Source organism: Cherax quadricarinatus, chromosome 59 (assembly GCF_038502225.1).
Source record: "Cherax quadricarinatus isolate ZL_2023a chromosome 59, ASM3850222v1, whole genome shotgun sequence".
Lineage (NCBI taxonomy): Eukaryota > Metazoa > Arthropoda > Malacostraca > Decapoda > Parastacidae > Cherax > Cherax quadricarinatus.
Genome location: NC_091350.1, coordinates 16,806,358 through 16,834,019, shown reverse-complemented (window position 1 = coordinate 16,834,019; position 27,662 = coordinate 16,806,358).

Here is a 27,662-nt window from a genome sequence, read left to right as displayed (position 1 = left end):
TAATGTGAGAAGTCACGAAAGCGCTAGGAATTTCACTATTTTTTCACAGTGGTTGTTCTGTATATTGTGATATCACCTGTTTACTGTGATTTTATTGCATATAATATATATATATATATATATATATATATATATATATATATATATATATATATATATATATATATATATATATATATATATATATATATATATATATATATATATATATGCAATCGCAGATGGGCGATCTTAACTATGCAGGACAAGCCACAGAGGGGGTGAAAATCTTTAGCTCAAGTACTTTCACACTTCTCAGTGCATCATCAGGAGCTGTGCAATGTTGCAAGGGAGGGAGGTCTCAGAGTAGCATAGGTGTCAACGTCCACGGTTACCCGGTGTGGCATGCAAAGAGTACGTAACCTTTATTCGGTGCATGTACACACCCTCATTTACAGGCTATCTCCCCCAACCAGCAAACCAAGTAACTAAGAGTTGACGATGGGGCCCCGTCGTTCAATTAGTGACCAGGTTCCAACCAATAATAAGATGGTTTTGACAATTGCAGAGGTTATGTGGGTACCACTCTCCTGTCTGCCCTTGTCATCCCCATTCTCAAGCTGGTTGAAGCACGGTCTGCTCTCTTGTGGCTTCTATTTCTGCCTTGCTTACCGTGGAGTGCACTAATACCTATCACTGTACGGAGTGTATATAGTGTACATATTGCTGTTCTAAATTGGTGAAGGATAATATAAGTCAAAACTTTTCTACTGTGTTTATTTTGCTCCCTTTACACCCAGGATAACAGGCCATTTGGACTCCTGGGTTGTAATATGGGGGCCTGTCCAGGAGCTGAGCTGGACTTAGAGAAAGAGTTGAGCCTAGGGTGAAGCTGGTAGCAGGAACATTGTGCAGCTTGCTGTCTGGCATTGCATTAGCTTTGCCAACGCTTTACAAATTTTGTGTGTCAGTTACTTCGCTATGGTCAGCCTTGCTATTGTGTGATCATTCAACAGCTCACTACTAGCTTGTTCGGTGTGCTCGCTTCGCTACGGTCAATCTTGTAGAACAGTGTGTAGCTGGCTGTCTGGCACTGCTTTACAAATTTTGTGTCAGTTGCTACTAGCCTGTTCGGTGTGGAGAAATTTGCAGTCAGCTTTGCTATTGCGTATCCACCTTGTATGCATATTCTGCAATCGTACTGTGCATAGCTAAGCATGTTCTGCAAATTAACGTGTTACGTTGGGATATTCTGCAATCGTACTGTGCATAGCGAATAACTTATGCCACCTAGACGAGTCAGACGTCTGGTGTCGGCATATACTTTGCATAACCTACCTAAATTGTCCCTACAGTGTTGTTGGAAAATTGCTCGTTCCATTGGCATTAAATACAAACGCACTCACAGCTGCGCAACTGCGTTCACTGATTGCTGACAAACTTCGAGAAGAAGAGATGGCACATCAGACTCCTCCCTCTACGGGAGCTAGGGCAAAAACTATGTTCTCGCAGGAGGAAGATGATACATCAACGGAGCAAAATAGTCAGTATAGTGCAGCGGTGTTGGCACTTGAGCTGGCAAAAATCAATCTTGAGCAGACTAGGGAACAGAGAGCACGAGGTGAATCAGCGGTGTTGGCACTTGAGCTGGCAAAAATCAATCTTGAGCAGACTAGGGAACAGAGAGCATTCGCAAGAGAAGAATTTGATTTTAGTTTGCAGAAAGCAGTACAGCTTGTTCCCCGCTTCAATGAGGCCGAACCAGAACAATTTTTCGAAAGCTTCGAAAATCAGGCTCGAGTCTTGAGGTGGCCGGAACAGCATTGGGCATCGTTGGTTCATACAGCATTGTTGGTAAGGCACAGGAATTTACGTCAGTATTAAATGACGCTGAATTTTCCGATCATCAAGTAGTGAAAACCACAGTTTTGGGAGCATATACATGTATCCCAGCTAAGTATCGTAAGCTTTTTAAGCTGGGCAGATGACAGCTTGGTCAATCCCTAGTGGACTTTGTGCGTCAACAGACCAAAGCTTTTACCAGCTGGTATAAAGCAAGTGGTGTCGTCACCTTCGAAAATCTGGTGCAGCTTATTCTGATTGACAACCTGCTGGAGTCTGTGAGACCAGAGGTTCGAGTCTTTCTGCAGGATCGTGACTTAACCACTGCATTGGAAGCAGCCAGGTTGGCTGATACCTTCGAAACTAACCGCTCCTTGTCCGAGTGGTCCCGTCTCTTTTTTCAACAGCCTGGCATGAGCAGAGATCGTCAACCTTGGAGAATGAAGTGCCAGCCGGAGGGAGAACGTCTACGTCAGCCAACTAAGTCACCTGGTGAGCCACGCTTCTCAACTTATGGTCCACCTGCTGAGAGACAAACTACTCAACATGGTGCATCTCGACAACAATATCCAGAGACACACCAGCCAGAGCGACAGCAGTTGCAACGTAAGCAGGGAGTAAAGGGCAAGCCTGTCGTCTGCTTCCTCTGTAACAAGGTAGGTCATTTCCGTCCCAACTGCCCCCACAAACCCCAACCCATCAGGAAAATCTCTAATATCCCTAGTAACATGTCCCCGAGAGAAGTAGAAAAAGGGATGGCCCCTTATATATATATATATATATATATATATATATATATATATATATATATATATATATATATATATATATATATATATATATATAGTATGTTTTATTTAAAGACAAAATACATTGGCCAAACATTCACAAAAATACAACAGAAAGTAAAACAACATAGGTAACTCAGAGCTACATCTCGAATACTTCGTCCAGCTCCCCTGCGGTGGGCTGCATGCCCAGAATGCTGCAGGCATTTCCTCTCTGGATCGCAACACTGAGTCTCTGAAAGAGGAAGCTGGTCGCCCTGTGGTCCTTGGTTTCTATGATGAGCTTTTCACCCAGCTCTTTGAGGAACTTTAGAGCACACTTGCCCCATGCTCCAAGGGTCTCCAACCCTATTGGAATGAAGTTATAGCAAGGGGGAAGGTCTTCATATTTTCGGATCTTCTGGGTCTCCCTGTGGCTGGCAGCTCCACCCCCTTCCACTACGGAGTATGGCAAGTAGGTGTCTGCCAATGTGGCAGCACAGGTGTAGTCCCAGGCAATCTGCTTTCCATCCTTCCAGGGTAGCATAGTGGCTCCATCAGGACGTTTTTGACTTCCATCAGACCTCTGTACTTGGGGTTCCCGTTGAGCTGGGCAATGGGCTGTGGCGAGGCTTCTCTTTATTATGTCATTGATCTCATGTCTGGCATACTTCCCTTCTGCTGTGTGGCACACGAGACCATGAAGTCCAAATTGATCAGCTGTCGCCCTGCTGCAAATACACCTATGTTCGGTGAGGATGGGGGCGGCTAGGCGAAGAGCAACACCAATCCGAATGGCCTGTGGGTCGAGACGGGTGCCCAGGGAGGAATTGGGAACAGCTAACAGGAAATCTCCTGAGTGTGGTGCCTTCACTGCCAGGAGACGAGCTTTCTTTCCTGAAGCATTGGAGAGCATTGTGTTGGCGATTTTTTCCATGATCTGTTTGTCCCAGTGGGACTGTTTGTGCTGTTTGGGAGGAGCTGGTCTACTGGAGGAGTCTGTAAGGGTGTCCCACCGAATCGCTGCTTCAGTAAACCTGGGGTCTTGAGCTCCTACCAAGTCTCTCAAGCGTTCGGGCACTATCTTCTTGACTAATGCACTGGAAACCAAACACGAAGACAGAAAAGCAGGTAAAGCAACATGCGTTGCTTTACGCACCCCTATACCTCCCAGTCGCACTGGGAGGGTTGCCTGATCCCATTGTTCATCCTCTAGTGACAGGTTCAGTGCCTTCTTAAAAGTTGATCTCAGGTGTGCGTCATATTCATCGAGTGTTGGGTTGTCAAAAGAGGGTGCACACCTCAAGAAGTGAGTCTTGGCATAGTAAGACACCTTGTGAGGAGATACAGAGCATCATGGGCATCAAGATCGCTTATTCTCTCCTCCATTCTCATCAGGTCATTCAATTTGTCCCTGAGGACAGTATCGATGGCCTGGTGACCCAGCGGTGCCCCCAAGAGGGTACTGTTGGATGGAGTTGTAGTTGAGACTTCTGGGAGGATTCTTCGCACAGCATTGATTATTTCCTGGTTCGCTGTGATGATTTCACACTTGGAGGGATTGAGGATGAGTCCCAAGTCTTCTCCCTGTGTTTTCACCAGTTGTAGGTCCCCCACGAGGGACTCTTCAATGCCTGCCAGAGTGCCATCATCCAGGTACCAGATATTGAGCTCACTGCGTAGGCTGAAAGTTAGTTCTCTTACTGCCAAGCAGAAGAGAAGTGGAGCGAGTGGGTCACCCTGCTGAACACCCTCTGATGATTGAATTTCATGTTCTCCAAACAAAAGAATTGAGGGTTTGCTGTAGCCGGCTGAAATGAAGGGAAAGAGACTGGGGAACTGAACCCGAACAGCTGGCAAAACAGCATCTCTCTTCACCATATTAAAGGCATTTCTAAAATCAAGTTTGACTATGGCCATGTCTTCTGGTAGGTCCCTGATGTAGGCCCTTGCCGCATGAGCTGCAGCTTCACTGCCTTGAGAGACCCCAAAGCCCAGTTGGCGTGGCTGGAGTAAAGTGGCAGCTTCTAGGCGAATGTTTCTCACTGCTGTTTTGGCAACGAGATGGCGAACAGTGTTTCCAACTGCAATGAGTGATTTCCCCATCCCTCTTCTTCAAAGCACATAGTGAGGCTCCAAAAAAGAAAGGTTTAATTTCTTCTGGGATTCGCCCAGCCAGGCAATTGTTGACGAAAGTTGTTAACTCAGTGAGAAGAATTGATGAAGATTCACCGAGTACTGGATTTACCATCTCTTTGAGGTGCTGAGGTCGAATTCCAGTGTAACCTCCTGCAGATCCTGCTGGAAATGACACAATCGCCTTATAGACTTCCGATTCTGGCAAAATTAATTGTTCAGTGATGGGGTCTTCCTCAGGGTTGTCGTTGATGGCTATGGTGTCCCTGGTTGGATGCTTGTCTCTTAGTGCTTGGGCCGTGGTCTCATCCTTGGGGGCTACAGTGTCGTCACTTGTAATTATTCTTATTGCTCCCACTGTGTTACCTTCTTCAATTTTTTTGCTAACCTGTGCGCAAATTTTCTCGTTTTCAGTGGGACTTTTCTTGGGTCTACCTCTTTGATTCCTGCGATGATGGGGCAGAGGGACACAGTTATCCGTTCTTGGGTAGTTGCGCACTGCCTTGATAACTGACGTGGTTAGCAGTTTGCCTCGTCTTTCAGGAACTGCAAGACAGACATTGCCGAACAAGAGTAGGTTGCGCCATGCTTGGATGGTGCCTCGGGCTTCTAAGTTGGTGGAGCCTCCATTCACCCGCTTAAGAAGGTCTGTGAATTTCCCTGCTGCATATGGGCGAGCCGCTTTAGGGATGTGGGATAGTGTACTGCTACCAATGGACTGCACACCCATTGTGTGCACGAATGCGGCCGTCCCTGCTGCGTGCTCGAAACTCTCCACACACCTGACATGTGTCTCTTCTTTCATTGTTGGGTGCATTGTTTCCCTGGCTTCATCGTCTGCCATACCTCAAACTGTGTTGTAAACCCAGGCTGAAGGGAAAATGGCGCATGGCACATACCGCATGTGGTTCATGGTGGTGGTGGGGGGGGGAGGAGAGAGGTGTCCAGTCCTTGTGGTGGGCGGTGGAAGAAAGGGAGGAGTGGAAGATGTGTGCTGAGGCGGAGTAGGGCACTCACTCACTCCCAGGACAAGTCACTATACACCATGATGCTCAGTTCACATGTTACTATACACCACAATGCTCTGTGCACAGCCCCCACTATCAACGACACACCGCTATACACTTCACATGCTATGAGCATACCATGCACATACTTTGCACTGTACACTATAGACTATATACACTATACACACGGTGAACAAACACTCCATTGTTGTAATACGAGCACACGGTGTATGCGCGCCTGTTTGGGGAAGGGAGGGGACAGTTTTACCCCTCAACCTTCGCCTCCTCCTCCTCCATGAGGCCTCCCCTCACCGACCTCTCCTACCCATAGGTGACCGTTATGTTCCCTCACTGAATTCACATACACAGAACTTTTCTTGATTCTGACGGAATAGACGAAATGTGGAGTCTTCTGGCCCTTTCCAACACGACCAGCAGATATTCACACACCAGCCTGTTGATGATAATCCTGGTAGGTGTTCTTGATTGGACGATATTGTGCCAAAATCACAGAGCGGGATGCCCACAGCCTCTCTCTGGCAGAGGTGCTGAATATATATATATATATATATATATATATATATATATATATATATATATATATATATATATATATATATATATATATATATATATATATATATATAACACACGCAATAAAAACAAAGATAAAATTAACACAATAAAAGCAAGGAACATAAACACTCAACTCAAATACGCTCATACTAAGGTAAAATAACCACTATTATGCAAATAACCACATTAAGCTATAAATGTCATAAAACTCCGTAAAAAAATGTTGACCAGTCAATTAAAATATGTCAGACAGGAGTGGCTGCATATTTCAGGTGATGCAATGGTTCACCAGTTATACCTACAGTACTTCTAAGCTGAAATTATTTAGACCATAGTAAATGTGAATAGACAAATAAGTTGGTGTAGAACAGGGTAGATGTGATCCAACTACTAAGTTACTGCAGGTTTGGGTGTACAACTGGGTAGATGTGATCCAACATAACAGAATTTAGCTAAAATATAAATACATCAATTTAAGTTAGGTTAGGTGAGACTTCTAAGTTTGGCTTGATCCAAAATAAAACATTTTATACCACTGTCAATCAAAAAATACATCTATTTGTAAAAAAAACTTTTGGAAAAGACCAATTTTTAAGGGAATTCGGCCTATTCAGCAAGTTCGGCTTATTAGGCACCACACACACACGGGACGGGAAATCCTCTGTCACAAACCTACTGGAGTTCTATGACAGGGTGACAGCAGTAAGACAAGAGAGAGAGGGGTGGGTAGATTTCAATTTCTTTGACTGTAAGAAGGCGTTTGACACAGTTCCACACAAGAGATAAGTGCAAAAAGGTGGAGGACCAGGCAGGGATCACAGAGAAGGCATTACAATGGATCAGGGAATACCTGTCAGGAAGACAACAGCGAGTCATGGTACGCGGCGAGGTATCAGAGTGGGCGCCTGTAACGAGCGGGGTGCCACAGGGATTAGTTCTAGGACCGGTGCTGTTTCTGGTATTTGTGAACATGACGGAAGGAATAGACTCCGAAGTGCCCATGTTTGCGGATGATGTGAAGTTGAGAAGAATTCAATCGAACGAGGACTAGGCAGAACTACAGAGGGATCTAGACAGGCTACAAGTCTGGTCCAGCAACTGGCTCCTGGAGTTCAACTCCATCAAGTGCAAAGTCATGAAGATTGGGAAAGGGCAAAGAAGATCACAGACGGAGTACAATCTAGGGCGCCAGTTAAGTTTAATATGTTTATTATGCACCCCATACCCATCCTCTGGGCGGTAGTCAAAAGATTACAGAGGTACATAATGGGTCCAGGGACTGGGCCTCAAAGTTTTGATAGCTGAGCAAGTTACAGAGGTAATGAATTCACAATTTACAAAGGTAATGAACTCACAATTTACAAAGGTAATGAACTCCAGGTAGGTCTAGTCACAATCATGACAAGTTACAAAGGTATTTACAGATTACAGAGGTACACAATGGGTCCAGGGACCGGGCTCCAAAGTTTTGATAGGGGGCCAGAGACAACAAATCTCACTCAAGGAAAAGAATAACACCGGGCACATCTCCAAATAACTGCTGCAGCATACGGGGGCCTGGTAAACCTAAGAACAGTATTCCGACATCTAAATAAGGAGTCATTCAGGACCCTGTACACTGTGTACGTTAGGCCCATATTGGAGTATGCAGCGCCAGTTTGGAACCCTCACCTAGCCAAGCATGTGAGGAACCTAGGGAAAGTGCAAAGGTTTGCAACAAGACTAGTCCCGGAGCTAAGGGGTATGTCCTACGAGGAGAGGTTAAGGAAGATCGACTTGACGACACTGGAAGACAGGAGAGTTAGGGGGATATGATAACGACATATAAAATACTGAGAGGAATCGACAAGGTGGACAGAGACAAGATGTTCCATAGATGGGACACAGCAACTAGGGGTCAGAGTTGGAAGTTGAAGACTCAGATGAACCACAGGGATGCCATGAAGTATTTCTTCAGTCATAGAGTTGTCAGGAAGTGGAATAGTCTGAGTAGTGATGTAGTGGAGGCAGCATCTATACATAGCTTTAAGAAAAGGTATGATGAAAATATAAACACATATGCAGTAAAATGTGATCCTTTATTGACAACATTTCGCCCACACAGTGGGCTTTTTCAAGTCACAAACAGATCTACCTGGGGTGGAAGGTACGCGAGTATTTATAAACAGGTTCAGAATGCTGAGGTCAGGTGGAGAATGCTGCATCTGATGATATACCGAGTGGGGTTATAGTCTAAAATCTTGGGTAGCTAGGAAGGGAGATTGGATAATTATGTGAGTAGACCTTCTGTGGTGTTCCTCCATTCCTGTGTTCTTATGTGGGATAGCGATGAAGAAGTTTCTTGGCAAGTGGTTCAGCTATATTATAGAAGCCATTGTTCTGGTTGAATTGTTGGATATAGAGATAAGCGATGATTCCAGGATTCTTCGGTATTGAGTGTTGTCTTCTCTGGCGATAAGTCTTGAGTTTTCTGTAGTTTATTAAATGGTTGTGTGAATTACGGTGTTGTACACGGGTATTCCTTGGATCGTCAGACCTGCTTGCGTATTGGTGTTCTGAAATACGTGTTGGAGGTCTCTTGATGTTTCGCCCCCGTATAATTTGCTGCAGTCATTACAAGGGATTATGTATACCCCTGCAGAGGATGGAAGCTTGTCCTGTCTATTACTGGTAATGTCATTGATGGTCGTGGTTGTGGAGGTAAGATACTTGGAATGAGGTATTGGAAATGTTGGAAACGTGTTTGGCAATGATGTTGGTGGAGAGGACTATGTATCTCTTCTCGGCAGTGTCTTCTCTGGGTGTGTTGAAGATGTTTAATGCCCGTCGTCTGCAGTCTCTGATGAAGTGACGAGGATATTGAAGTTTGGAAAATACTTGTTCAATTATAGTGCATTCTTCCTCAAGGAGCTCATTGCTGCAGATTCTGAGTGCGCCCAGAAAAAATCCAATAATTACACCACGTTTAGTTTTGGTGTCGTGGTGAGAGTAGAAGTGGAGAAGATCGATTTGATTGGTGGGTTTTCGATAGACTTTAAAACGAAGTTCATGGTCAGCTTTGCAGAGATCAAGGAAAGGAAGAGGGTTGTCGACTTCAAGTGTGAACTGGATTGAGGGCTCGACCTGGTTGAGCTTGTCTTGGAGAGCTTGAACGTTGAAGCGTCTGGGAGTTATGAGGAGAATGTCGTCAACATAACGGAGCCAGGTGACAGACGACGGAATAATGGTGGAGAAACGCTCGACTTCCAGACGTTCCATGTATAGGTTCGCGTACCTTCCACCCCAGGTAGATCTGTTTATGACTTGAAAAAGCCCACTGTGTGGGCGAAACGCTGTCAATAAAGGATCACATTATACTGCATATGTGTTTATATTTCCATTGTGTCGGTATTTTTTGCCATTTATGTCCAAGAAGAGGTATGATAAAGCTCATGGAGCGGGAAGAGTGACCGAGTAGCGTCCAGTGAAGAGGCGGGGCTAGGAGCTGTGACTCGACCCCTGCAACCACAACTAGGCAAATACACACACAAATATATATATATATATATATATATATATATATATATATATATATATATAAGTGTATGAATGGTGTAATATATTACAACAATGGGAGTTTTTATTAGCAATTAACTGCAGCAGGAAAAAAGTACAAAAGCTGATAAATAAAGATGAGGGGTTCACACAGCAAAGAATAAATATACGACGAATTAAAAAAAAAGTCACAAAAATTAAAGTACGTTGTTGTTATTTCAAACCGCGAAATTATATCATTAAAAAAGTTTAATATAAATGAACATAAGCGATAGCGGGATAAAATTAAAGATACTTAATTTTAATTAATGAAACTCAGAAAAGTAAATAAGGGCCAACAGAGAAATCTCGATACTACGTAAAAACATGTAACCATAAGAACAATTAAAAAATAAAAGATTGGCAACATGTTGGCGACCATGTTGAAAATGAGAAAATAGTGGACACGCAGGAACTGGCAATAATGCTGCAGAAAATGCTCAAGGAAGACATGTGAGATGAAAGGTTAAAACAACACTTTAATACACTAAGGAATCCAAAAAACGGGCAGCAAAGATTTTACAGAATGTGAAGTACGCCGCTACAAAAATATTTTCTTGCTACTTGTGTGTGAGGAACCGGAATGACAGAAAGGTTCCAAGCCAGAGTAGAAATTAAAACAAAATTAGTTCTTCACATGAATTTAAAAAAATGTCATTATATAATTGGCCTCAAATGCAACATAGCAAGTGTGGTATATATGATAAAAAAAAGTACAACAAAAATAATGCAAGTTCGTACACAGAGAGATGAGCGTCATGGATGAAGGAATGAGTGTTCCTGAGTAGATAGCTAAAGTGATAACTGTGAAAATGCTGAAAAGAACAAAACAGACAAGAAATTAAATTACATTGTCTTAGAAATAACTACATGACAGCAAGTAGACGAACTAGATAGGAAAGAGATTACATTATTATAAGGTGGCTGGGGGGGGGGGTAAGTGAAGTGTCTGTGTGTGACGTGACAGCTGATGTTTGAAGTATTTATGGACGAACGAGTATGGAAAATAGTACACACACGGTAAGCCCAAGTGGGATGAAACAGAAATATAAAATAATATAGGGATGCTGTTCTGCATGAACGATACTGACTTAGTGAGTTAAAAAGAGTGTTTGAGGAATAGATGACAGTTGAGTGGAGGCTTCTGGGAAGCATGTGCACTTATGGTTTACTAACAAGGCTTAGAATATATTTATCATGTATTTTAATAAGAGCCATATCGATGTAAACAGAATACAAGGGGAGGATGCTCTTATGAAAATATTCAACGGTAAGAAGAGCGACATTTCCAGATACGGTAGAGGCTGCAGGAAGGCATAATTCAGACTATTCATTTTCAGGCACGAAGCATAAGAGCTCTTACGTAATTCCAGTATTCCAGTAGCAGCATGCATTTAAGTATTCGATGCTGAGTGCTTTAATGAGGTTGAAAATGTAAAGACAAGTGGAGCACAGAAGTGGTTGCAAAATGTAAATATGAAGGTTTAACGCTGCTTGGAAAAAAAGCTAAGAATACATGGAAAAATCAAAGGAAAAATAATATATAAGATTGAAGTGAAAGGTTTACAAAAAAACAAAAACAAAGTACAATAACGACAAAGGTAACTAAAGAAAATAAGAGTAAGAGTGATATCCAGAGAGAGAGAGAGAGAGAGAGAGAGAGAGAGAGAGAGAGAGAAATAGATCTCAAGGTATGGATAAAATCAGTCACTCCCAGGGTCCATTCAACATGAGTATTGGGTCAGTGCAAATGGATATAGAAACTTCACTCCATAAGAGGAGCAGATGTGCTGACTCACCACTTTCTAGCCCAACAGTTGGGCACCAAGACGGCTCCTCTTTCCAATTCTCGAGAAAATTTATAAAACTACATTGAGTAAAATTTTTTATAAAAAGATACAAAAATTACTTTTTTTATATAAAGTGGACACGCGTTAAAACTGCTTTAACTGAAAAAACTATAGCGACTAGAGTTCTCAGTATTTAAAAAAAAGGCAGTTTCAAAATTATGCTCTAAGAGAAAACTTTTCTTAATTTACTTCTCTTTCATAATTATTTTTTTCACATCTGGCATCACATACTTGTGTAGGGCATCTTTGTTTACGAGTATGCGCGTACGGGTACGCACGTGCGCGCGTGCCTCGTGCACGCCAGCGGGAGAGATCGATGCATATGCTTATTTTGAAGGAAACTAAGAATAATACTTCCTTTTTTTATTCAAGAACTATCCATGACATGCTGTTACGACTGTGATGTCGTAACTTAAATAAAATGTTCATGTCTCCTAAAAGCTGCTGACACTGTTGTCTAGGGGTTATAAAATTACTCTGAAAAAACAGTGAACCTCGGGCCAGCATGTACTCATACAAATTAAGCAGGAGTGCAAATGATTAACGTTGTATAAGGACACAAAAACTCACCTATACAAAAATATATATAATATAATATAATAATAACTTACATACAACTTACAATCTACGCCAAAAAACCACCACACTCCACTTCACATGAACTCACTAGCACACTGCTACTAATGAGTTAACCATAATAAATGAAGATTTATGAACAGGGAGGCTCCATGACACCCCCCCCCCTTTCTACAGGCTACATTGCCTACAGTGGAAACGTTAAATACTCTCCAAAATACAGGCCCCTGCATACTAGGGCTTTACAAATAAACATGAGAACACTTAAATATAAACACCTATGGTATACACTAAAAAACTGAACAAAATTACCTACTCAAACTACCGCCCAAACATGATGACTTTACCCCTGTCACCACCCAGCTCGTACTGAACTAAACATACCTCTCATCTGCTCCTGTCCTGGCCACTGACTAACAGGAACAAAACGCGTTCGCTTTCAGGGAATACACCTCCGCTTTCAGTATACTACACGGAAAACATATATGGAGCGTTATCTTGTATAAATATTTTTTTTACAGTACTCCGTAACAGATGCCATAATCGACAACACGTTTAACAAATTTCAAGCTAGTGAACTGCCTTAGAGATCATCTTCAGCTCGTAAACCCCAGGAATCACGACTCTGCCTGTGGTTGAAGACAGTTTACGAGAGGCATTAACAAGGCTTTGCACTACCAAGCTTCACCATTAAGTGCTTTCATCCAGGCATCACTGCACCTTCCAATCCTTACATATGTAAGCCTCTGCACGCCTTCCTTAATTATCCAGTTCAATTTCTTGAGTCTTCTTATACTGCAAATTCTTTGTACTTATCCTTAAAAACCAGTGTCTTCTCTGTATTTATAAATTTTCAAATTCTGTATTTATAAATTTTCTTCCTGGCCTGCTAGTGTACTCGCATATAATCTAGTGATACCAGTGAATAGCAGAATACAGTGTTGTAGTAGCAACTAACCAGTATTATAATGGTACTTAGTGGAGTGGAGTGACTTTCATTAGTTTCTTTTTTCTTGAAATACCAGACGTATACTGTGAATTTCATATAACCTGTAGTTACCAGCGGTCGCAATATACACAACGAGAAGCAATTATTACTACAGAAAAAGCGTCATTCCTCCAAAATTTGCACCAGTCAACTATAGTGATAATATAGCATTTATTGTGGTGGAGACGGAAAAAAAAATAGAAAAGCTAGATACAGCGATTGATAAACAAGGGTGGAGGTCGACCGTTCGTCATTGTAGGAGTGCCAGCAGTCACCGGCTCTTCAACACGCAAGTTATACTTTTGTATCAATCAAATCACATATTACTCGGGTAGATAATTTCCAGTAGATCCTTCATGTGTTAGCTCAAATCACCGACCAGTATGGTTTAAATAAGTGACCCACTGATCAGATCAGATAGACTGGTCCGAACCCTTGACTGGTCCGAACCCTTGACTGGTCCGAACCCTTGACTGGTTTCAAACGGTTTCGTTGTGCACTACCTAGCAGGTTATTAATAGAATATTCAAGAGGTTGCTAGTAGAATTGCAGTAAATCAACCATTCAAATCATTATGAAGCTGTGTGTAGTCTGTGGTCAGTCAAACAAACGGGCTTCCACATGCATAAATTGTCATTTTTGTGGAAATTGGTGTCACGCCCCTTGTGCAGATATCCAAGAACTAGCTACAAGCAGTATTAAAACAGGGAAGTGTTTTTGGGTATGCCCAAATGAGATAAATCTGTGGACTAAAATCACAAGGGTATTAAAAGAGGTCAACATCAAAGCTGCTTTCATAGAAAACCTGGAAGCTTTCTACAACGGATGGGAACATAAAAAGTCTGGGCTGAATGGTACTGCCCTTGATACTGGCCATGTAGTCAGAAACTGTAAGGCTGGAGATGATGTCCTGGTAGTCAGTAAATAGGGGGCTGATAGTGCTGTCCTGGGAGACAGTAATGGTGAAGCTGGAGGTGCTGTCCTGGGAGACAGTAATGGTGAAGCTGGAGGTGCTGTCCTGGGAGACAGTGGTGGTGAAGCTGGAGATGCTGTGGAAGTAAATGGTATAAAATACCGACACAATGGAAATATAAACACAAATGCAGTATAATGTAATCCTTTATTGACAACGTTTCACCCACACAGTGGGCTTTTTCAAGTCACACACGGATCTACCTGGGGTTGGAAGGTACGAGAGTATTTATAGTCATGTCCAGAATGTTGAGGTCAGGTGGAGAATGCTGCATCTGATGATCTACCGGGTGGGGTTATAGAGTCTTGGGTAGCTTGGCAGGGGTATTGGACAAGTTGTGAGTAGACCTTCTGCAGTGTTCTATGTTCTTATGTGGGATAGCGATGAAGAAGTTTCTTGGCGAGTGGTTCAGCTATGTTATAGAAGCCATTGTTCTACAACCAACAATTTCAACCAGAACAATGGCTTCTATAACATAGCTGAACCACTCGCCAAGAAACTTCTTCATCGCTATCCCACATAAGAACATAGAACACTGCAGAAGGTCTACTCACAACTTGTCCAATACCCCTGCCAAGCTACCCAAGACTCTATAACCCCACCCGGTAGATCATCAGATGCAGCATTCTCCACCTGACCTCAACATTCTGGACATGACTATAAATACTCTCGTACCTTCCAACCCCAGGTAGATCCGTGTGTGACTTGAAAAAGCCCACTGTGTGGGTGAAACGTTGTCAATAAAGGATCACATTATACTGCATTTGTGTTTATATTTCCACTGGAGATGCTGTCCTGGGAGACAGTAATGGGGAAGCTGGAGATGCTGTCCTGGGAGACAGTAATGGTGAAGCTGGAGATTTTGTCCAGGTAGTCGGGAATTATACGCAGGAAGGAATACATATAAATGACCTCATAGGGGACAGGAGCCATAGTAGGGAAACAAGTGTAGTCAAAGATAAGATAAAACCAATATTGCAAACTAGAAATACCGAAGGAAATAGCAAACAAGAGGACTCCACTAGCAATAGTGAGGATATATTACCAAAAACAACTGGTGGGAGCTCCATTGTTGGTGGTAGGGAGGATAGAAGTAAGACAGGGAAACATGCACCAACAGGGAATACAGTCACAGAAACCCAAGGCAAACGGAAACCAAGCCTGCGCACATACTATGCACTCGGTATCTGCTGGCATGGGAAATCTGGAAAAACAGATGGGACGTGCAACTATGACCACCCTAGAAAATGCCATGCCCATATGACAACAGGAAAATGCAAACTCCCTTCCTGTAAGCTTTTTCACCCTGAACTGTGTACCTCTTCAGTACAGGAAAAACTGTGCTATAACTTAAATTGCCAGGCATACCATCTAAAGGGGACAAAAAGATACAAAACATCCAGGCCATGGGAAAACCTGGGTAGCCACAGCCACTCAAGAGGGAGAGGTTTTTTAGTGCCAGGAAGGAAAAAAAAACTGGCAGGAAATGGCAGAAATCGTACACCAAATCCAGTCATTCCTGGAGTGGAACCACAGTCGATGGCCTCCACTCCAAACCAACAGATACAGATACTAATGCCGGAAAAAAAATCCCCCCCCAGTACCAACAATACCATCAGTCCGATAACATTCTTCTTTGCAAATATACAGGGTCTAAAGCCAGCAACAAACAACAAAATACCTTTCATCCGTGGACTGCTTGCAGAGGCAAAGGCAATGTTCGCGGCTTTCACTGAGACCCACATAAAGGATCACTTGGACAACGAAATATGGATCCCAGGTTACAACCTATACAGATGTGACAGAGTGAACAGTCAAAAGGAAGGGGGGGGTTGGCCTGTACATTGCAGAGTCACTTGTTTGCACAGAACTGCTAAATGCCTCAAATGATGTAGTGGAAGTATTAGCAGTAAAGGTCGAGAACCAAAACCTAGTCATTGTGGTAGTCTACAAGCTTCCGGATGCAACATCCCAGCAATTCCAGGAACAGCTGTTAAAAATTGACCACTGTCTGGAAAACCTTCCAGCTCCTGCACCCAACATCTTGCTCCTGGGGGATTTCAACTTAAGGCACCTAAAATGGAGGAATATAGCAAATAATATTGTTGCAGTAATAACACCAGGAGGCAGCACTGATGAAAACTCACACTCACGCGAGCTTTTAAATCTCTGCACAAAATTCAATTTAAACCAGCAAATAATAGAGCCTACTAGACTGGAGAATACACTAGACCTCATCTTCACTAACAATGATGATCTGATAAGAAATGTCACCATATCAAAAACAATATACTCAGATCACAACATAATTGAGGTTCAGTCATGTATGAGCGGAGCCCCAGACCGACATAATGAGATTAGTCACGAGGGAGCATTCACCAAATTCAACTTCAATAACAAAAACAAAGTGGGACCAAGTAAACCAAGTCCTAACCGATATAAGCTGGGAAGATATACTAAGCAACACAGACCCCAACTTATGCCTAGAACAGATTAACTCGGTGGCACTCGATGTATGCACAAGGCTTATTCCTCTAAGAAAAAGGAGGAGTAGATGTAAAACAGAAACAGACAGGCGCTCCCTTTACAGGCGACGGAAAAGAATAACAGAGCGGCTAAAAGAGGTCAATATATCTGAAATGCGTAGGGAGACACTGGTCAGAGAAATAGCAAGGATCGAACTTAAGCTAAAAGAATCCTTTAGGAGTCAGGAATCGCGGGAAGAACTAAAAGCCATAAATGAAATCGAAAGAAACCCAAAGTATTTCTTCTCCTATGCCAAATCAAAATCGAGAACAACGTCCAGTATTGGGCCCCTACTTAAACAAGATGGGTCCTACACAGATGACAGCAAGGAAATGAGTGAGCTACTCAAGTCCCAATATGACTCAGTTTTTAGCAAGCCGCTAACCAGACTGAGAGTCGAAGATCAAAATGAATTTTTTATGAGAGAGCCACAAAATTTGATTAACACAAGCCTATCCGATGTTATCCTGACGCCAAATGACTTCGAACAGGCGATAAATGACATGCCCATGCACTCTGCCCCAGGGCCAGACTCATGGAACTCTGTGTTCATCAAGAACTGCAAGAAGCCCCTATCACGAGCCTTTTCCATCCTATGGAGAGGGAGCATGGACACGGGGGTCGTCCCACAGTTACTAAAAACAACAGACATAGCCCCACTCCACAAAGGGGGCAGTAAAGCAACAGCAAAGAACTACAGACAAATAGCACTAACATCCCATATCATAAAAATTTTTGAAAGGGTCCTAAGAAGCAAGATCACCACCCATCTAGAAACCCATCAGTTACACAACCCAGGGCAACATGGGTTTAGAACAGGTCGCTCCTGTCTGTCTCAACTATTGAATCACTACGACAAGGTCCTAAATGCACTAGAAGACAAAAAGAATGCAGATGTAATATATACAGACTTTGCAAAAGCCTTCGACAAGTGTGACCATGGCGTAATAGCGCACAAAATGCGTGCTAAAGGAATAACAGGAAAAGTCGGTCGATGGATCTATAATTTCCTCACTAACAGAACACAGAGAGTAGTCGTCAACAGAGTAAAGTCCGAGGCAGCTACGGTGAAAAGCTCTGTTCCACAAGGCACAGTACTCGCTCGCATCTTGTTCCTCATCTTCATATCCGACATAGACAAGGATGTCAGCCACAGCACCGTGTCTTCCTTTGCAGATGACACCCGAATCTGCATGACAGTGTCTTCCATTGCAGACACTGCAAAGCTCCAGGCGGACATCAACCAAATCTTTCAGTGGGCTGCAGAAAACAATATGAAGTTCAACGATGAGAAATTTCAATTACTCAGATATGGTAAACATGAGGAAATTAAATCTTCATCAGAGTACAAAACAAATTCTGGCCACAAAATAGAGCGAAACACCAACGTCAAAGACCTGGGAGTGATCATGTCGGAGGATCTCACCTTCAAGGACCATAACATTGTATCAATCGCATCTGCTAGAAAAATGACAGGATGGATAATGAGAACCTTCAAAACTAGGGAGGCCAAGCCCATGATGACACTCTTCAGGTCACTTGTTCTATCTAGGCTGGAATATTGCTGCACACTAACAGCACCTTTCAAGGCAGGTGAAATTGCTGACCTAGAAAATGTACAGAGAACTTTCACGGCGCGCATAACGGAGATAAAACACCTCAATTATTGGGAGCGCTTGAGGTTCCTAAACCTGTATTCCCTGGAACGCAGGAGGGAGAGATACATGATTATATACACCGGAAAATCCTAGAGGGACTAGTACCGAACTTGCACACGAAAATCACTCACTACGAAAGCAAAAGACTTGGCAGACGATGCACCATCCCCCCAATGAAAAGCAGGGGTGTCACTAGCACGTTAAGAGACCATACAATAAGTGTCAGGGGCCCGAGACTGTTCAACTGCCTCCCAGCACACATAAGGGGGATTACCAACAGACCCCTGGCAAGCACCTAAAGTCAGTTCCGGATCTATTCAACAGAAGTATCATTCGGCAATCCTCGTAAGTCAACGCTGACTTGTTATATACTATTTTAGGCAAATTTCCCGATAAATAACTTAAATTTAGAAAACTGTCACTTTTAAAACCTAATTATAATGCATCATAACGTCAATAAATATAATAGGTTAGTACATAAACTCGATCAAACTTTTGAAAGACAAAGGAAACACGTGGACCCTCCGGCGGACTGTACAATAATCACGTTTTCATTCTCGTGTCAACGTCACATCTGACGATCTTCAGCCATAGTGAAATACTGACTGTTTAGCAGGAGTAACCGACAGAAGTAACCGATAGAAGGAAGAGGCACCGAGCCGACAAATACATAGCAAACACATGAAACAGCATAAGCCTTGATATGTCAAAACATTTCGCTCAAGCATAACACGCACTCATAATAATAGATGCTTACAATGTTTCATGTCTTCGTTCTCAAATTGGCTGATGACTTCATTATGGCTACTAGTTAATAGTTCATACGTTTCTATAAGCTAATACATTCCTATTAGTTAATACGTTCCCATAAGTTAATACCTTCCCATAAGTTAATACCTTCCCATAAGTTAATACCTTCCCATAAGTTAATACCTTCCCATAAGTTAATACCTTCCCATAAGTTAATACCTTCCCATAAGTTAATACCTTCCCCTAAGTTATTACCTTCCCTTAAGTTAATACCTTCCAATAGTTAATACCTTCCAATAGTTAATACCTTCCCATACGTTAATACCTTCCCCTAAGTTAATACCTTCCCCTAAGTTAATACCTTCCCCTATCCCCTAAGTTAATACCTTCCCCTAAGTTAATACCTTCCCCTAAGTTAATACCTTCCCTTAAGTTAATACCTTCCCTTAAGTTAATACCTTCCCCTAAGTTAACACCTTCCCATAAGTTAATACCTTCCCAACGATAATACCTTCCCCTAAGTTAATACCTTCCCAAAAGTTAATACCTTCCTATAAGTTAATACCTTCCCATAAGTTAATACCTTCCCATAAGTTAATACCTTCCCATAAGTTAATACCTTCCCCTAAGTTAATACCTTCCTATAAGTTAATACCTTCCCATAAGTTAATACCTTCCTATAAGTTAATACCTTCCTATAAGTTAATACCTTCCCATAAGTTAATACCTTCCCGTAAGTTAATACCTTCCTATAAGTTAATACCTTCCTATAAGTTAATACCTTCCCATAAGTTAATACTTTCCCATAAGTTAATACCTTCCCATTAGTTAATACCTTCCCATTAGTTAATACCTTCCCATTAGTTAATACCTTCCCATTAGTTAATACCTTCTCATAATTTAATGCCTTCCCATAAGTTAATACCTTCCCATTAGTTAATACCTTCCCATTAGTTAATACCTTCCCATTAGTTAATACCTTCTCATAATTTAATGCCTTCCCATAAGTTAATTCCCATAAGTTAATACCTTCCCATTAGTTAATACCTTCCCACAAGTTAATATCTTCTCATTAGTTAATACCTTTCCATTAGTTAATACCTTCCCATTAGTTAATACGTTCCCATTAGTTAATGCTTTACCAAAGTTAATACCTTCCCATAACTTCATACCTTCCCATAAGTTAATACCTTCCCATAACTTCATACCTTCCCATAAGTTAATACCTTCCCATTAGTTAATATTCCCATTAGTTAATACTTTCCAATATAACCGAACCGCTAAAAATAAACGGTAAATCCAATGTTGTTAAAACAAGAACTTACGGTTGACCGCACCAAACACTGTCTGCCCAGGATGACCACTCACCTGAAAAATAGGTAATAAGGCGTTATAAGCTTATGTAAAAATAATGGATTCAAATATCTATTAGAATTTGCCGCCAAAGCGGCAGCGCAAGGAATTAAGCCCCAAAAGAGTTAATGGGATTACATCATGATCTATCTACAATTTGTTTCATCTGTTGCAATCAAATTTAAGGCATTTGCTTAAAATTTCTGGTATATTGTGTTCGTTAATAAGATACCGTGACATATCACGTTGGTTAATGTCCTCAGAATATCGTGCTGCCGACAATTGTGAAAAGACACATACGGAGAATTCAAGCAGGGATTGACCGGCCCTCCAATTAAAACAGTATTACAGTATATAATACTGACTTCGTTAGGTTTCTAAAATAGAAGACTGGCTTATGCTGTGGAAAGTTATCTCACAGTGCTCTGGAAGTTTGATTTTAATAACATTATGGAATGGAAGGTTAATCTCGGTCATAATATGTTATGGTAAGTTGATTATCATGGAGTTATGCTATCAAATTTAGACTTTAATGGCTCTGTGGAATGAAAGGTCAATTTTACTGGCATATGTTTTAATGGAACAAAGCATTATTATACGTATAGTTACTTTAAATGCTGTGTGGTTTGAAATGTAGTTAACGTCTTCCTTGAGAACGTTTTCTTCACTGAAAGTGTAGAACGATAACTGTGCAAGAGTTACAAGCAAGAATAATAAGTGATAAAAACAGTGACGCATGAATGGTGAGGCTTGCATAATAATCAAAGTGTTACGACGATTGTATTGTAGTACGAAAATTAATGATGCAAGAATGATGGAACACGTGTTCTAGTTAATATTATAGTTTTAACATGCTGGAAAATTTTGCTTAACCTCGTGTGTTCAATTACTCTAGTGACGAAATGCCTACATTTCTGTCTTATGTATGATTGGCTGTAGTCTTTCCGAGTTACTTTATATACACCTGTATATCATGAGTTAGTTTCTGCGAACCTCTGGTAAGCTCCTCTGGGCAAGCGGAAATATGCAGCACTTGTCTTCTATTATAATTTCCTTATTTGGGATCGTTACACACACACACACACACACACACACACACACACACACACAGGGCCAGGAACTATGACTAGGGGCTAGAAGCTACACACATACACACCTAAGTACACACATACACAGTGTTCAGCATAACATTATGTAGGTTGACAAGGCCTCCCTCACATATGAAGGTTTAAAAGAGAAATACACTTGAAATGAAAAATAGATTAGGTGAACGGTGCGACTTGAAATGTAAAGGATTTTGACATATGAAAGGATTTAGCTTGTCAGGAAGTGTAGAATGGCTATCTGAGCTGTGTGATTACAATGTGAAAGCATGAGAGAAGCCTGTGCAAAAGTTGTACAACAAAAGGTACACAATAACCTGCAAGAAGCCCACACAAAAGTATCATACATCCCAGAGACGGAAGTGTATTCCACCAGCTACCCATAATCCAAACCCAACGTAAAGACCAATCCAAGTGTAGCTTTACAACTCACCAACCAGAACACCTGACAAATAACTCACAAAAACAACTATAGAGTCCACCAATATTCCATGTAACCTAGTTACCCACCTTGTAGCCTATCACAACCCACCATGCAGTCAACTAACCCACCAAGCAACTCACTTGCCCACCACGCACGTCACTAACCCAGCCAGCCAGCAAGCAGTCTGAGCGGTTTCGTGGTTAGCTGCACCTCCAAGCGCCCTATAAACACGGGGCGTTGATAGCAAGGCCGGAGTCTCTCTCACAGCCTTCCCCAAGCCTGGTCCAGATTCCTCGTAAAATCTGAATAATAAACAAATTTGTATTCTTTATCCCATCGACGACCCCGTCATAACCCCAGGCTGTCTCCACCCCTCCTCGGTGATACCTGCTCGTTTATCGACGAAATTCACACTGTCAAAATAATATACGCATATCATGGCAGTTTGCGGCCCTGATGTTGTTCTCGGCAGCGTCACCGTCAGCTTTAATATACCGTCTGCGTCTATTGTGCTGTGCATTACAAAGACAAGCCGGAAGTCATTACTCCTGGAGAGGGGCTTTAATTTTTTGCTGTGCACTAAATTTTGGCGTTAAAATCACTTTCATATAATTTGAGCAAATAATGTAATTATACAATCGTTGCCCTTTTACTATCTCTCTCTCTCTCTCTCTCTCTCTGAGAAACTGAAAGGCCATAAAGATATTCAAATTAGACAAGACCTTTCAAAAGGGCCCAGGGTGAAAATAAATGACTTCATAAACACTGCCAAAAGGTTAATGAGAAAAGATGTGAGGAAGGAAATGTTTTTACAGAGTAACAAGGCCATCTAATGGTTTCTCAAAGTAACCACCACAGAGTAGAGAACCAAACTAAGGCAAACAGAAAAGAGAGAATTAATTTTTGTATCCCGTACTAACAGTGATAAAATGATTTAAATAAGACTAAAACAAAGGGTTATTACAAATGAGGAGAAATGTGATGTAGCCTAACTGAAACTAAACTAGAAAAAACATATATTAAATAAAGCATTCAACGGTAACTACTCAATGTGTAGAAAAGACAGTAGGGAAGAAAGGAGGAACAGTAATATTGGTAAAGCAAAATGCAACTTAAGGAAATAAAAATGTGTTGAAATTTTAGTAATAAAAATCCGAAGTAAAAATGAGGGAGGGAGGGAGGGAGGGAGGGAGGGAGGGAGAGAGAGAGAGAGAGAGAGAGAGAGAGAGAGAGAGAGAGAGAGAGAGTGAGAGATTGATAAAATGAGGGATCAGTTATTCTTTTATTATAATAAAAGAATAACTTATGAAGAGTGACCGTAAAACGTATATAACGTTACTGTAACTTGTAATAGTACGTACGAAGAAAAACTAGGGAGTTATGGGCTGCAACTGTAAATAAATGATCAACAAGATTCTATACACTGACTCCAGCAACACGAGTATTTAGTATTTACTAGCAATTTTTAAAACTATTTAAATCCGCTTAGAAGGAACAATTGTCATCTACTATAAATAACATTTGCTGTCAAATATGACTTAAGGAATGAAAAGTGGACCAATTAGCTTGTAAGAAGAAAATATAATGCATTACAATGAATTATAAGAACATTTTACATAAACAAAATGAGATATAAAATTACAAGGGACACATAAATAATGTGCAAAAAGAGTTCTGTATTATATATAAGAAATATACGACAAAATATTAGAGAGATGTTTAATGGGAGGTGCAGAAAATATAGCTTTGAAATGGGTCAATCAAGAAACTTACCTGAGATTCCAGCAGGCCAGAAATGAATATACAAATGTAAGAAGAAAGGAACTTTGAAAACAGAAATAGTGGATAACAACAAGCTACAGCCAACTTTCTTACTCAAGCTTGTAACAAGAAAACTATATGTTAAAGACAAAATACAAAAGACTAATAACAAAGTCACTGAACTTGACGGGGGGGGGGAAGGTGCGAGGTATTAAACAAAAAGTTTCAATGTGGATAAAATACTTATAAAAAAAAATAGCAACTTGTAAATAATTCGGTTTCCAGTCAACATATTCACGTTTATCAAATCCATTACCTATTACAAGAGTCAGGGACACTGTTCAAGACATGGATGGGCTGAATGCATTTGGCTAGACTTTAAGAAAGTTTTAATATTTTCCCATGAAAGACTTAATTTGGAAACTGCAAAGTTTAAGAATAAAAGGCAAATTTTCTATTTAAGAAAATGTGAACAGTTGAAAGAGGACAAACGTCTTCATCGGGAGATGTCACCTGTGGGGTGCCACAAGGATCTGTACGTGCTTCGATAATTTTTTAATTTATATATATTACTTACCTGAGGGAACAGAAAACTAAATAAATATGTTTGCGAATGATGCAAACTGAGTGATAAATAGATAATGGAATTTAATGTAGATAAATGTCAAGTAATGGAAATAGAAGAAAAGTCAAATAAGGTCACATAAAAGAATATAAACCATGCAACTAATTGTATAATGAAGGCATCAGACAAAGATAGGGATCTAGGAGCTATTAACAATATAAATGTTAATAAAAGATCTTGCAAATAAAACTGAGAAAATATGTTACACTGGCACACAACAAAGCAGCTGTCAGATATATAGTTGGAGAAATGTTAAAAAAATTATACTTTACAGGTTCTAGGCCAGAACTGGAATATGCAATAACTGCATGGTGCCAACACAGACAAAAATTGTGAATATAAAACAGGTTAAAAAAAAAAGCTACAAATGGCTACCAGAGCAGTAAATTACTTGTTATACCTACACTGTCTGATAAAACGAAAAAAAGATACATAATAAGCACATATAAAGTTAGAAAGGACATGAAGGAATTGGATAAATAAGACGCCTTGATACCTGCAATAGGTACAATACGAGGCCAGTGTTGTAAATGTAGAAAATCTAAGAGATACAAGAAAAATCTTCACAGAGTCGTAGACGAATGGAATAAATTAAAATTAGTAAGTGCTACAACCACATGAAATTTAAAAATAAATGAAAAAATTACTGTAGAAGGAACACCATGGGCATAGATGTGCTCCTGTAGCTACAAATAGCTACTCTCTCTCACACACACACGCTCACACACACACGCACGCACACACACGCACGCACACACACACACGCACGCACGCGCACACACACACACGCACACACACACACACACACACACACACACACACACACACACACACACAGAGTCACCCACCCACACCTTGACACAAAGTCGAAAACTCACATGGGTAACAGGGATGAAGAGAAGTACTTCAGTCACAGAGCTGTCAGGAAGTGAAACAGTCTGGAGTGTGATGCAGGATCCATACATAGCTTTAAGAAGAGGTGTAATAAAGCTCATGGAGCAGGGAGAGAGTGGACCTTGTAGCGACCAGTGAACAGACGGGGCCAGGAGCTATGAACCGACCCCTACAATCACAATTATGCGAGTACACGCGCACACACACACACACACACACACACACACACACACACACACACACACACACACACACACACACACACCAGGGGCCAGGAGCTGAGTCTCGACCGCTGCAACCACAAATAGGTAAGTACACACACACACACACATACACCAGGGGCCAGGAGCTGAGTCTCGACGGCTGCAACCACAAATAGGTAAGTACACACACACTGGAAGAGGCAGTGAAGGCAAACTCAATACAGTTACAAAACTAATCTGATAAGGTCCAAGAGGCCAGACGTCAATGTCGCCAATCAAAGTAGTCTAGGAAGTGGGGCCAGGAGCTACAAGGCTATTGAGTACAAAATACCCATACATAATGCGCGTATATGCAGTCAATGTTTCACACGTATGAGGCGCTGTAATACATACGCCTGCATGCGTTGACATACGCATGTACAGTCTCATACAAACGTGAATACTTAGTCTCGTGCTCTTTGAAATTAAATGTACATGTGAGGTGTTTAGTAAACACCTCACATGGGCGTATATTTACTTTCCACGATCCACTCTCAGTTAATTCATATTCATTGTCCACGCAGCATCCTTCACACTCCTCCGACCATTACACCTCCAGAGTGCCTCCACAACACCTAAAACAAAGTCCCACAGTATTCATCCACCCCTTACACCTAGAGGTACGCTTCCTACCACCATACGTAAAGTGTACCTCCATACCTCCCACCACACCTACAGTGTACCACCACACCTCCCACTACACCTACAGTGTACCACCACATCTCTGCAGTCATACTTGATAATGTTCCTTAACAGTTTTAATCCATCTTGGCCGCTTCCTTCACTATACTTACTGCACCACTCACTTCCTCTGTCCTCACTCCCGGCTCGTTCCTCCCAGCATATTCCATCCCTCCCTGCCTCATGCATGAAATATTCACCTCCATTTCAGCATCTACATTCAACAGCTTATCAAAATATTCTTCCCATCACAGGAAAGCGTCAGAGAAGTCAAATTTTCTGCTTCCACAAAAGTCTTACATTTTTAGTAAAATTTGCTGATGTGGCAAATATTGCCTGCGTCTCTTGAGTCCATATTCTGTTTGTATTAGTTACACCTAGCCTTCTACCATCTACATTTGCTTCCCATTTTCACTTGATTGTCCTTCGCTCTGACTTCCACTGATGCTCTCCTAGATCTTACTAAGCGATCAAGACACTAAAGTGATATTAGAACATGTACTGAGACGTTTCGCCCACTAACCCTTAGCAGTTCGGAGTAGTGAAGTCGAAGAAGTACATAATAGCGAGCCCAAAGTCAGCTGCTGCACATGGTATATACAGAGATGTAGTAGCAGTAGTAGTTCCCCGTTGTCAAAGGCACTTATCGAGAGATTTGACCTGTTGTGTGTAGTTTGTGAGTGCGAATGTGTAGATCTGTGTGTAGGTCTGAATGTATGGAGGTCTGAGTGTGTGTGTGTGTGTGTGGGTCCGAATGTGTAGGTCTGAGTGTGTGTGGGTCTCAGTGGGTGCGAGTTTGAGTGCGTGTGTGGGCCAGGAGACAAAATTCAAGGAGCAACGTAAAGGAGTCGCTAGGAGCTGGCTCAGATATATATCTCTTGAGTGTATATACACTAAGTTTACTTTAAATCCTATTTTATGGATCAAAGTATTTTTAACTGGTGGTGAACAGGTGACATTCAACTTTAACATCCCTCTTGTAGTTAATAGGCTTTAAACCCAATTACCAAACTAATCATGTGCTGACTGTGGGGAGGAAGGAGCCGCGAGATGGCCGTGTCTGGTTGGCGCAGGATGAACCTGGTGAGAACATCTACTCGAGAGTAGTATCATTGAAGCGGGAACTTCAGGTAGCTTTAAAAACAGGTTGGACAAGAACATGAGCGAGCGTGGGTGTGAGTCAGACCCGTCAAGCATGAGACAGAAGACCAATTTTTATATTCTTAAATCATGAAACCTGCAACACCTGACCTTGTACCCACTATAGAGTACATATACTCCGTCTACTTTAGTTCTGTGTACTGGACTAACAAAACCCCTGTCAAGCGAAGTTTCTCTTTAACTATCGTTCTAATACCACTTTTCTGTTTTATTCATA